The 12,791-nt window shown below is 51.3% G+C and overlaps 1 long non-coding RNA gene across 9 annotated transcripts in view; it reads right to left on the bottom strand.

The window, feature by feature from the left end:
* LOC146821417 (uncharacterized) overlaps positions 1 to 12,791 on the bottom strand; it is a 365,414-nt gene that overhangs the window by 300,868 nt on the left and 51,755 nt on the right. For all 9 annotated transcript variants that reach the window (XR_014963166.1, XR_014963160.1, XR_014963159.1 and 6 more), the window contains exon 3: positions 43 to 236. This is a non-coding gene — a long non-coding RNA (uncharacterized LOC146821417). The remainder of the gene's footprint in view (positions 1 to 42; positions 237 to 12,791) is intronic.

The following is a 12,791-nucleotide window of genomic DNA, read 5'->3' on the forward strand; positions in this document are numbered from 1 at the left end:
GGAACAATCTAGAAATTGGATTGTTATGTTTGATATACTCACATGCCAGAGGAGATTAAGAGAGTCTATTACACATAAGGAGTGTACAGCTGCAACCCCAACTCAGTCTGTGTCCTTCCTGCAACTCCCACCAGGATGCAATCTGAGTCATGCTCAGGATTCCATTCCACCTTCCAAACATTGTTATATTCCCGAGTTAAGCCCATGTAGCAAAGCAGCTTATTTCTTACATTGCCCTAGAAAATAACATTTCAGCTGTGAACCTTTGCGCACATTTGCATGCACGACAATGTTGGATTAGTTTCTCTGAAATTACTTTGTTTACACATCCAGCTTCGCACAACATTATCATGACACCTTGAACATCATGTACTAGGCCTCTCTATGCACTGGGTACAAAAGTCGTCCTATCTTCATCCACGAGGCGACAATAACATAACATCACTAATCTAACACGCATATCACAAGGCCACCTTTTTATTATAAATAATAGGCATCCCGGTAGATTGATAGAGGATGCACTTCTGCTGACATGAAGGTCCGTGCATGCTGAGAATTCACTACACATCGGTTTGACATTCCCTTGAGGGGTGTCCAACTCGAGACAAAGATAGGGTCCTTCATTCTATCCCATCAGGTATTGGGGTTGGACTGTCCCTTGGGGGGTTCTTGGCTGTCCACCTACATACACTCTAGGTATACTTAGAGTAGGGTTCGCATAGTAGAAGTACACTAGATTACCATTTTGCATATATGCCTGTATGTATTCATTGCTTCAGCTCCATGGTAGAAATGTATCCACTCTTCACTTTCTTGGTACTGGTAATCTCATTTATTTGCTTCTGTCTCCTAATCATTGCAGCACAAGTATTTTATACAAGAATAACTTTGGTTCAATAAATATATTGAAAACGTCCCACTGTGTATTCTGTATACTTCTCTGAGAATAAGTAAGTATGAGTGTCTGCGCAAAAGGTTCTGTACTGTTTCCACGATCCCTGAGTGCTCAGAGTTGTCATGTTCAGTGATTTCCAGATTCCATTCACTCCCTGGTAAGGGATGGGGGCTTGCAGTGGGAGTGGGAGCTAGCTGGTCTATAGGTCAACATATCCTGCGGGGTGTCTGGAATCCGTCTTGACACCAAGCTCTTAGTTTATGTTGTCCAAACAATGCGCATGTCCTACGGATTGGTAGGAACTACACGACAACATGACACAAGCTCACAACAACACCCCCCCTTTATATACAAAAGCTGATCAACAGTATGAAAATATAAATAAAACAATAAAGTAATAAATGTTGAATAACGTGAATCAAAGCAATTTAAAACATTACAACGTATACAAGGAATACTATCTGCAAAATGTAATCAACAGTATGAAAATATAAATAAACAATGAAGGAAATAAACATTGACTAACATTATTTGAAACAACATTACAAAGTACACAAGGAATTTGTCAAGTACCCTTATGAGCAATATAATCTTTTAACCATATTCGTAGTATCCTGCACCTCTTAGAACAGTCAACAATGATGAAAACACTACCATCAAAACAACCAACATCACTTTTAGCAACACCATCACCATAACTTGGTGCATTCAACCTCAGACCCTCATCCCCTCAACAATGCAAAGATTCCTCACTTATATTAGCAACTTCTTCTATGACAACCTGTGTATCACAATTATCCTCACACAAAATTTCACTTGATGATTTCTCCCCTGCCTCAACAACTGCATCAAGTAAGCATCCAAAATCCTCTACCACAAACATTTTACTATATTTCATCCATACATCCTTTGATCCGACTGCTACCCTATTACGATTCCACACTGTACTATTTCTTAACTTAACTGCATTATGTAATACTTCCACAACTTCATCTGAATCATAAAACTGATTCTCCCCCTTGAAAGCCTTTCCAGGTTTTCTAACACAAACTCAGTCACCCACTTACTTCTTTGCAGGTTTTACTCCATGTTTTGCATCATAACAAATTTTACTCTTGTCATAACAGCCCACCATCTTATTGTGTACTTCTTCCAATTATCATTGTTCCACGCCTGTACAGAATAGCCAGCCAGGGTTGTACTTGACCTTGATTTTCTCCATTTAATGATCACAAACGGAGATAAATTATAGCCTCATTCCAGGTGAGAAGATATGCCCAAACAGTTTTGCCAATCTGAGTGATCCCGTTCTAATTACTAGCCTTAGCCAAATGAATAGTCCTTTTATAACACGGTTAAACCTTTCCACCATGCCATTTCCACTGAGATTGCATAGTGACATAGTTCTGTGCTTTATTGCTAGTTTTTCAAAAAAAGTATTTTGCTTTACCAGATATAAATTGTACACCACTATCACTCAAAATAGACGCAGGAATACCTTCTGAAATAAACACTTGATCTAAGAATTCTATGATCGAATCAGTATCTGTCTTATCAACCACTTTCACATCTGACCAGCTCAATAACAAATCAATCAACAGAAATAGAATTTTGAGGAAAATCTACTGGACCCCCAATGTCTATAGCATGACATTACCATAGATATTTAGGAATAAAACCCTCATTCATGGGAGGTTGCAAGGTGATTAACGATTTATCCCATAGAACAAGTCAGTCAGTCCCTTATAAACCTTTCAACAGCCAAGTCAACTACAGATCACCAAAATATTTTTTTAACCACAGCCTTAGTTCTAACTATCCCAAAATGACCTTCATGGCATAATTCCAAGACTACGTTAGGCAAACCATCTGGAGGAATAAATCTGTCACCTCTGAGAAGAGTCCCATTAGCCACTGTTAATTCAGATCATACTTCCCAAAATTGTCTGGTCTGTCCATTCAATGTCGCCTTCTTAGGCCAGCCTTCCAGAATGTACAACATTACGCCTTGTAAAACCTTATCATTCTTGTATTCCACTTCCTATTCATCCTTCTTCATAGCCGAAGAGCCATAAGCAATCACATGCTCCCTTCATTTATCATCCACCTGAGTTAATACTCCTCCCAGACCGTTGCTGCTCACAGCAGTGGTAGTAATAATATGTCAGCACTAGGATCAAAACTTTTTAGAGAAGCAGCAGTAGCAATCGAAGTTTTATGCAGATGTTCTTCTCACACTCAGCAGACCAATTAAACACATTCAATATTGCATGTTTGCATATACGTTGTACAAAATTCTGCCATGCCGAAAAGGGACAAATGTCATCCTTGTTTGTAAGTGTAGTCACATTCTCAATCACAATCACCAAAGTGGGTTTAGGTCTAACTCCATGCTCATCAATGATGTGACACAGGCAAGTAACACTATCCTCTGCAAATGTACATTTAGAAAACTCCACTGTAAGTCATTTTTCCTCTAGAATCTTTAAAACCATGATTAACTTGGAAACATGCTCACCTTTATCTCCCTAAAGACTAAAATGTCATTCTGATAAATGTTGCACCAGCCACTTTGCTGAATAGATGGAAGATAAAAAGCTGAAAAGCAGCTGCTACTCGATGCTAGCCCAAATGGCATATGTTTGAATTGGAAACAACGGACTGGAGTAATAAAGGATATCAGTTTAATTCAGTCAAGTAACAGAGACATCTGATGGTATGTAAAAGAAAGATCAATGGTTGAAAATGATTTTGCACCCTTTTTTTTTTTTTTTTGAAAAACCTTTATTAGTCTTACTCAATTTATTACACAGCTCTTCACCTACAACCTGAGTGAACAGGCCGGTAGCATCAATGCTGCAGCGTGTTCCATGAACAGTGTCTAACTAGGATCATCAATTAACACAGCTCAAACGCCTACAACCCGTAAGGGCCGGCAGCGGGGTAAGAACACAAACTGCACAAGTATGCTACGATGCGTAGTGACGGAGCCACGTAAAGTCAACAGTAGGTAGTTGAGGTTTCATTTATCTGTATTAACCACCCTGAGAACCACAGAACATCAAACAGCGAAGCCCTTCCAGGAGTCGTCCACCATACACAGTATGTGGCGAGGAGGATTGATCGGTGCGGGGCAGCCGTACAGCGAAGCTCACTGTAGTATGTATTAGGAGCAAGGGGCAGCACAGCTCCGCCCCGGACATCCAGTCTATTGTGCTGGGAGGGTATAAGATGCGCTCGGCAGGGACCTAGAACTTGGTGCTACTATCTAGAGCGCTACTCTGCACGTGCCACTAGGGAATCAGGGGGGAAGCAATGAGACTACCGGCCACCCAACTCAAGCCTCCGGCACGTAGTGTATGAGCACAATTGAAAGGGTGCGGCGAGTCAGGGCAAGGCTGAAACGCTGTGCGCAGCATGCGTGGAGAGGCGAAGGTGCAAGTGGGGTGAGGAGATGCTTCAGGCGTGGGCCTCCGCGGGGGGTAGCCGCTGGACCGCATGCAGCAGGCGGGCCGTCCCCCTCCGAGTCATCGCGCAATTCCCTCCCCTCCCCCGCAGGGCCCGGGGAGCGCAGGAGGTATGCAGTGAGGGGACCCCATAAGTCTTTGGGGCGAGATCTGTGAGGCAAGAGGTCAGCATAGCTGTGAAGTTGTTCCTGCCAGGTTGTCATAGTAGCTAACCAGATCTTGAACTTGGGCGCTCGCCCTCGCCCCCACCGACACGCAACATGTCGCTTAGCCAACAAGAGCCCCAACGCGAAGAATTTTCGATGCGCCTTTAACGTGGGGCATGAGCGACCCAGAAGGGCGATCATAGGTAGGGCAGGGAGGTATGTCCACCCCGACCATGACGGAGAGGGCCGCGAACACCGCCACCCAGTACTCCGCCACCGCCCGACACGACCACGCCAAGTGCATGAAGTCCGCTCCTGACCTACGGCATCGCAGACAGCGGTCATCATCCCGGAGTCCAAAGCGGTACAATTTAGTCGGGGTGAAGTAAAGGCGATGTAAGAACTTAAAATGTACCAAGCGGAGGCGGGCATTGCCCATCACTGACGTGGTGTGACAGCACCTTTCTTCCCACTGGGCAACCGACATTGGGGCACCCAAATCGTTGTCCCAGTCAGTCCGCGCCCTAAGAGAAGGGGGGGAAGGCACAGCCTGCACATGCCTATATAACATCGAAACGACATGCGTCGGGGTGGGCGTCTGGAGCAGGGCGTGCAGGGGTGCCATGGTGTCTGGCTCGCCAGGGAAATTAGGCGTGATAGCCCTAATATTTTCGATTGTAAAGGAAGGTATCCATTATCGATGGGACAGTGTCTCCAAAAAAGTGGGACGCAGCGCGAAAGCTCCCCTGGTGATACAGGTCGCCCCATGTGTGGACCGCTAGCCGCGCAAGCAGCTTGCGTCCAAGCTCCTCGCGGGCGACACTTAATCTGGGGTCATGCGCCAGCGTCATGCGGGGAGAGTACAGAAACCCCACGGCCATACAATCTGCCATGCTTTTCCAGGCTAGCACGGTGCAATCCACCGTAGTGGGGTTGCGGGTCTCCACTCGGGCAGTTGTGTACAGATAGCCGGAGGGTCTCTCGGGTCGCATAAACCCGTCCTCCACTGCCAGGTGAGCCATAAAGGGGGGGGGGGTGGAACCAGTACACCGCAAAGTGGCCTTGGGCGCAATCATAGTACCGTCGAAAGTTCGGGACGTCAAGCCCACCCTGGTGGTAGGGCAGCATAAGCGTCCGTAGCCCCAACCTGGCTTGCTTTCCGCCCCATATAAGTCGGGACAGCTGGGAATCAAGGGTCCGGAAGAAGTGTGCCCCTGGGCTGTTTGGTATATTAGTAAATAGATACAACAATTTGGGAAGTACTACCATCTTAATCAGGGAGATGCGTCCCGCCATCGACAGCGGAAGGTGGTTCCATTGCGTGATTTTCTCGGAGAGCTTGTCTATGACAGTCCCGTAGTTCGCTCTAATAAGAGCTTCCCGGTTCCTGGTCACCCTGATCCCCAAGTATGTGATCTCGTCCGCCTCCCACACCAGGGGGTGATCTAGTGGGAACTGCGCGGTACTGTCAGTCAGAGGAAATAAAGCAGACTTCGCCCAGTTTATTTGTACGCCCGATATAGCGCCAAATTTAGTCACCTCCCGCAGTAAGGGGTTAAGATTCTCTTGCGTCATGTCGTCCGCATATAACGCGATGAGAAGCTGACGCTCCGGATAAATAAGGGATCGGTGCTTGTGGTGTTGCCGAAGTTTGGCAGCAAGCGGCTCTATAGCGAGGGCGAACAGGACCGGAGAGAGAGGACATCCCTGGCGGGTGCCCCTGTGAATAACAAAGGGGGCAGAGCGGGACCCATTGAGCAGGACCGTCGCCTGAGGTCGGCAGTACAACAGCCGGATCCAGTCCAGGAAGTTGTAGGGTATTCCCATCCGTTCCAACAAGGCCAGTAGGTAATCCCACTCAAGGGAGTCGAATGCCTTGGTGGCGTCCAGGAAAACCGCCGCGGCCTCGCATCGGGGATCAATGTCTTGGATCACGGCCTGAAGGGTACGCAGGTTATGGGAAGTCGCCCGATTCGGGACGAACCCAGCCTGGTCGGGAAGAACGAGACGCTCCATCAATAGGTTAAGACGCGTCGCTAGGACCTTCGCCAGTATTTTACTATCCGTGTTCAACAGAGAGAGGGGTCTGTACGAGTCACAGTGCTCCGGGGGTTTACCCAGCTTCAATAGAGATGTGATGAGGGCCTCGCGCATCGTACCCGGCAGTATACCTTCCTCCAGGGCAGAGTAATACAGTTGCTGCAGTATAGGGGCCAGGACATGGATGAAGGCTTTATAAAAGTCTATCGGCAAGCCGTCCGAGCCCGGCGCCTTGCCCGACTTCATTGACATTATCGTGTCTTTGATCTCATCAAGTTCCAATTCGTGATGCAGAAATTTCTGCTGGGATGGACCCAGCCAGGCCAGTGCGGTGTCATCAAGATACTCCTGCAGTGTCAGCGGAGTAGTCCTACGGGAGGTGTACAGATCGATGTAATGATCAGTAAGGACCCGGAGCTGAGCCGCTGTGTCCCTCTGTGGGACCCCGTGGCCATCCAACAGAGAGGACACATAATTTCGGTAACGAGGGGGCCGCACCGCCGAAGCCAATGCTTTACCAGGTCTGTCGCCCTCGCCAAATAAGCGCGCAACATAAGGCTTCCCCAGGAACTTGCATTCCTTAGCGGCAGCATCTGTATATTCATTCAATTTCTCCCGAAGGCGCGCCGCGACCCCCCGATCATGTGTGTGTTGCGCCTGTTCGCGCTCTAATAACAACAGTTCAGCCTCCCGTTTGCGCACGTCCCCGCGAAGGAATTTGAGGACCCCCCCGCCTTTCGCTAGGCACAACCCCCTCACAGTAACTTTGAAGGCTTCCCATACAGTAGTGAATTTGGGGACTGTGCCAGTATTACGGTTAAAGAAGGCCGTTATATCGTCCTCCAATTCTGCCAGAAATACTGAGTCGGTGAGGTGCGCAGGGTTGAGGCGCCAATTCAGATATGGGGACACATCAATGGGAACGCGCAGCGACAGCAACACAGGGGAATGATCTGAAAAAGTGCGCGCCAGATGGCACGCCTTAACCAGCCATGGGGCAACGCCAGCAGACAAGAATATATAGTCGATGCGGGCCCATATGGAGTGTACAGCGGAGTGGTGTGTGCCCTGCCTGAGCGAGGGGTGAAGATGCCACCAGGCATCGATCAGCTGATGCTCGTCCGTTATGTTAACCAGTGTGCGTTGGGTATGAGTGTAGTGAGACGGCTGAGGATGCGAGCGGTCCGTCCCCGGCCGAAGCGCGGTGTTGAAGTCGCCTCCCAGGATGACATGAGAGATGCCCAGTGTCTGTATTTTCCCCCACATGTTCAAAAGAGTCGTCGGATCATCCACATTGGGACCATAATAGCAAGCAAACAGTATTGTATGAGAGTGAAGCTTCCCCCAGATCATGCAGTATCTGCCACATGGTCCCACCTCGGTTCCCGCCGGCATAAACCCCATCCCGCGCCGCACCAGCACAGTCACCCCCCGAGCATAAGTTGAGTAGGACGAAAACACCCTGCAGGCGGCCCAGCGCGATGCGAATGAGGGATCTCCCCCGGGCCGCAGATGCGTCTCCTGAAGCATGGCAATAGAAACTCCATGCCTCTCTAGGTAACCCAAGACCTGTCGCCTCTTCCTCGGATCGCTCAACCCACGCACATTCCAGGAGACAAGCTGCAATTGTTGCACAGGGCCCGTGTCACCTACGTCCCCCATTGATCTCGGCCTGATAGTGCTCTACAGGTAATAACAGCGTGGTACAGTACATAGCAGTCAGTGTAGCAGCCCAGATGGACCCCCCGGGGGGCCATGCCATTGTTCTTTTCCCCTCATTTGGTACGTAATATTCTGTGGTTGGAGAGTAACAACATCGTAACTTATGCCCTCCCACACCGGCTACCCCAACTGGCCGGGAATATTGATCCCACCCATCCCTCCCCATCCCCATAAATACCAACTCAGAACCTGAAAACGGTAAGACAGCAACCCCTACCCCACAAGGGGGGGAGGTGCAGAGGGGCTCACCCATCGGGGGGACCACAGCTAGGGGCGCCCAACCTGCCACCCAACTCCTTTCTTTCACCCACCAGAGCCCAGACTTCACATCCGGCCTCTGAGTGTGGGACGGAGAGGGGGTGACCGAGCACCGAAGTAAACAGTTACCAGTTCAAAACATCCATAATGGTAGCAGGTTACCTCACCAGGAAGATGCAGCAACCTGATCGGCGAAGTTCCGCAGCGGCATGTGCTCTTGACCATGTATCAATCGCAAGTGCAGTCAGTCCTGCAGTTCCAGCGGCGAGGGCGACCCAGAGCAAGAAGACGCCGCATTCTCTTGAGCCCCCTCCCACCTATGCTGTTTGAGGAAGTCCTCCACCTGCTGCGGCTGTTGAAAAAAGAGTTGTTTGCCTTGGTGAGATATTTTCAATTTCGCAGGGTAGAGCATGGCATAAGGAATCTCCCGGGCTTGTAATTTCTTTTTGACGACAGCGAATTTGCGACGAGACTCCTGTACAGATGCAGTGAAGTCAGGGAAGAAGGAGAGCGTTGCATTGCTGTGTCGCACTGTGCCCAACTCGCGTGCGCGACGTAGGACAGCATCCCTATCCCTGTAGTTCAGGAATCGCGCAATGATGGGCCGTGGTGTGGACCCAGGAGGAGGGCGGGCAGCCAGGGACCTGTGCGCTCTTTCAACGATTAGGTGGGGGGAGAAGGAGTCGCTCCCAAATAATTCGATCACAAGTTTCTCAATGAAGGCCTCCATTTTCCCGGTATTGGTGGACTCCGCAAGGCCTAGTATGCGAACGTTATTGCGACGGGACCTGGCCTCTAGGTCCTCGTTTTTGTCTGCAATTATTTTAAGGAGCCTGTCCATTTGAGTCATCTGCTTGCCTGCGGAAGTTGCGCCGTCCTCCAGGGCAGAAATCCGCTCCTCAGCCCCCTGAATCCGGACGTCGTGTTGATCTAGTTTAGCGACGACCCCATCCAGCCGGGCATTCATGGTGTCAATTTTGGAGTGAATAGTAGAGAGGCTTTGCTTCATGCCAAGTAATAGGGACTTCCAATCTTCATCAGGGGCCTCGGCGGCCGGCGGACTGCCACCCGCACCGGGCATCGGCGGGGGAGTGGGGGTCTTCTTGGTCTCAAATGGTAGTTTGGACTGGCGGTTGTCGCTGCGACCCATGGCGCGGCCAGGGTGGGGGGCTCACCCCGACGACCGCAAACCAACCAGCAGGGATGACCAGACGGGGCACGAAGGGACCCCGCTCCTCAATCCGGGCTCCAGCCCAGGTCAGTAGTCACCCCAGCTGGCGACCAGGAAGGTGTAGAGCAGTGCGGGGTCGCGGGAAGGAGGTGGGTGCGTGGGAGCGAGTGGGGTAACCACCATCCAGACGACCAGGATCGCGGCGGAGCCGGCCCCTCGGCGCCCCAGCCACACGGCACAGGACCGACCAGCGTTGTCCTCAGTGATTTCTGGTGGCAGGCCAAGAGGTAAGTCGCGGGCGGCACAGGCAGCAAGGGCGGCGGGAGGAGAAGGCCGGGATCCGAAGGCGGCAGAGGGGCCCCAGCGGGGGCGGCAGCCCAGTCGCCAGACGCCAGGTAGGGAGGCCGCAGCGGTCAGTGGTAGGCGCCACAGTCTCCCCACCACCGGAGCAAGGCCAGGTCCAGGCGCATCCGTAGGCCTCCACCGGGAAGGTCGCAGCAGCAGGGGGAGCGCCTATCCCTTTCCAACCTCGAGGGCGACAGAGGACGACAGCAAACCTCAATCGGGCAGCGGGGCCCCCAGGTGGCAGCAGCAGGGTGGCGTCCGCCTCAGGCCTCGGGCGCAGCCCAGCATGGAGCTCCGTATCGCCGCCGGTCCCCACAGCCGGCCCCAGGTCAAGGCAGGCGGGCGGTCAGTTCTCCCAGAGCTCAAGGGCAGCCCGGAGCAATGGGGTGCAGCGAGAGTCACCGGGGTCCCAGCGAGGCAGGCGACGGGGCGCTCCGGCCTATACGGCCTACGCAGCTCGGGGAGGAGCGGCAGTATCAGGCCTCCCCAGCGAGGGGCAGCAGAAATCCCAGGTCCGTCTCCCCCCCGCAGTCAGCCAGTGATCGCAGGGCAGGTGCACTCACCCTCGAGCCCCGCAGTCCCCCGCAGGCAGCAGTGTCCTCAGTCCGGAGCAGGCCCCGAAGCCGGGGGGTCGATTAGTGTGCACAGCAGGCAGGTGACGGGCCCTGCACAGGCAGCGGCCCTCGGACGGGATCGCCGCAGCGGGATGCTCCGCTGACCCGCGCAGGAGCGCGTTGATGTTTATACCGCTGCGATCAGCAGGCTCTCCCGAACCAAGCGGTGTGGTTTGTTTCGAGCGTGGTATGGTCAGGATGGCATGAAGGATGATGAAAGTGCCCGGTCGGGCAGGAGCCTCACTGTAGTGCGGCCATCTTGGATCAGCGTCACCTAGCGCCCCAAATGACTTTGCACCCTTGAGATAAGTGAGAATCTTATATATTTTAGGCAGAGGAAATTTGTCATTAATTAGTTATTATTTCAGTAGTGAATATCAGCACACAGCCCAATCTTCCCATTGCTGCGTAATGCTATGACCAAAGGATAAATCCAATTTAAATCGTGAATAGGTTCAAAAATGTGTGAAGCTCTCAGTTTGCAAAGCTCCTTTGATACCTCACCTCTAATCATGATAAGAATATTGCAGACTTTGTGTACCTTGGGAATAGTATCCTCTTTAAGAATTATTGCGCATTCATATTCCTTGAGATTTCCTAACATGTTGCTAAGCACGGTTGAGAGTTCTTTTTAACATTCTGTTTCCAACAGTTGTCCCTTCATCAATCAATCAATCAATCAATCAATCAATCAATCAATCAATCAATCAATCAGGGGAATTGTAAGCGCGCTACTCACCCGTGAGGGTCTCAAGGTGCTGGGGGGTGGGGGAGTTCAGCACGTCCGTTTAGCCGAAGAGCCTGGTCTTGAGGGTCTTCTTGAAGGTGTTCAGGGAGGGGGCGTGTCTGATGACTGCCGGTAGCTCGTTCCAGGACCAGGCTGCAATGTGAGAGAAGGATCTTCCGCCTACTCTGGCTCTGTGGATGCACGGGGTTTCGGCCAGTGTGAGGTTGGCAGATCGGAGGTTTCTTTTGGGTACGTGGAAGTTGATTCTGTCATTGAGGTATTTGGGTCCGTTGTTGTGTAGGCATCTGTAGGCCTGAGTAAGAATTTTGAAGGTTACTCTTTTCTCCACGGGGAGCCAGTGGAGCTTTCGCAGGTGTTGGCTGATGTGTTCTTGCCGGGGGATGCCGAGGACGAGTCTGGCGGCAGTGTTCTGTATAGTCTGGAGTTTGCGGAGTAGGGACTTGTTGATGCCGGTGTAGAGTGCGTTTTCATAGTCTAGTCTCCTGGTGATGAGTGCGTGGTTGACTATCTTCCTTGACTCAGGGGGAATCAATTTGAAGGTCTTGCGAAGTATGTGGAGGGTGTTGAAGCAGCTGGATGTGACGGTGTTGACTTGTCGGTTCATGGTGAGTGATGAGTCGAGTATGATGCCGAGGTTCTTGGTGTGGTCTGTGGGCTTCCAAGGGCGGCCAGCCACCAGGTGTTGTCCCATGCTGACAGGGTGGTGCCAAGGATGAGAACTTCTGTCTTCTTGGTGTTGAGTTTAAGGCAGCTGTTGGTCATCCAGGCTGCTAGGTGTTGCATTTTTTTCTGAAAATTGAGTTTGGCAGTGGTGGAGTCTCAGGTGAGGGAGAGGATGAGCTGGGTGTAGTCGGCGTAGGATACTATGTTGAGGCTGTGTTGTTGGATGATGGCTGCGAGAGGGTCCATGTAGATGTTGAAGAGGGTCGGGCTCAGTGATGACCCCTATGGGACTCCGCAGGTGATTTCCGTAGGATCGGAGAGGAAGGGTGGTAGTCTGATTCTCTGGCTTCTTCTGGTGAGGAACGATCGGATCCAGTCCAGGGCTGTTCCTTGTATGCCGGCGTCATGTAGTCTGGCAACTAGTGTGCAGTGAGAGATGGTGTCGAAATCAGCTGACTGGTCGAGCAGGATGAGGGCTGTGGAGTGGCCTTGGTACAGGAGGGTGTGAATGTCATCTGTGGTGGTGAGTAGGGCGGTCTCGATGCTATGGTTGCTTCGGAATCCGGATTGGGATGGGTTGAGGATGGCGTTCTCTTTGATGAATCGTGTTAGTTCCCTGTTGACCGTTTTCTCTGCAACCTTGGCTGCCAAGGGGAGGAGCGAGATAGGCCGGTATTTCTTGAGGTCGGTGGGGTCCGCGGTGGGTTTCTTGAGCAGGGGCC

This window comes from Triturus cristatus, chromosome 6 (assembly GCF_964204655.1).
Source record: "Triturus cristatus chromosome 6, aTriCri1.1, whole genome shotgun sequence".
NCBI classification, from domain to species: Eukaryota; Metazoa; Chordata; class Amphibia; order Caudata; family Salamandridae; genus Triturus; species Triturus cristatus.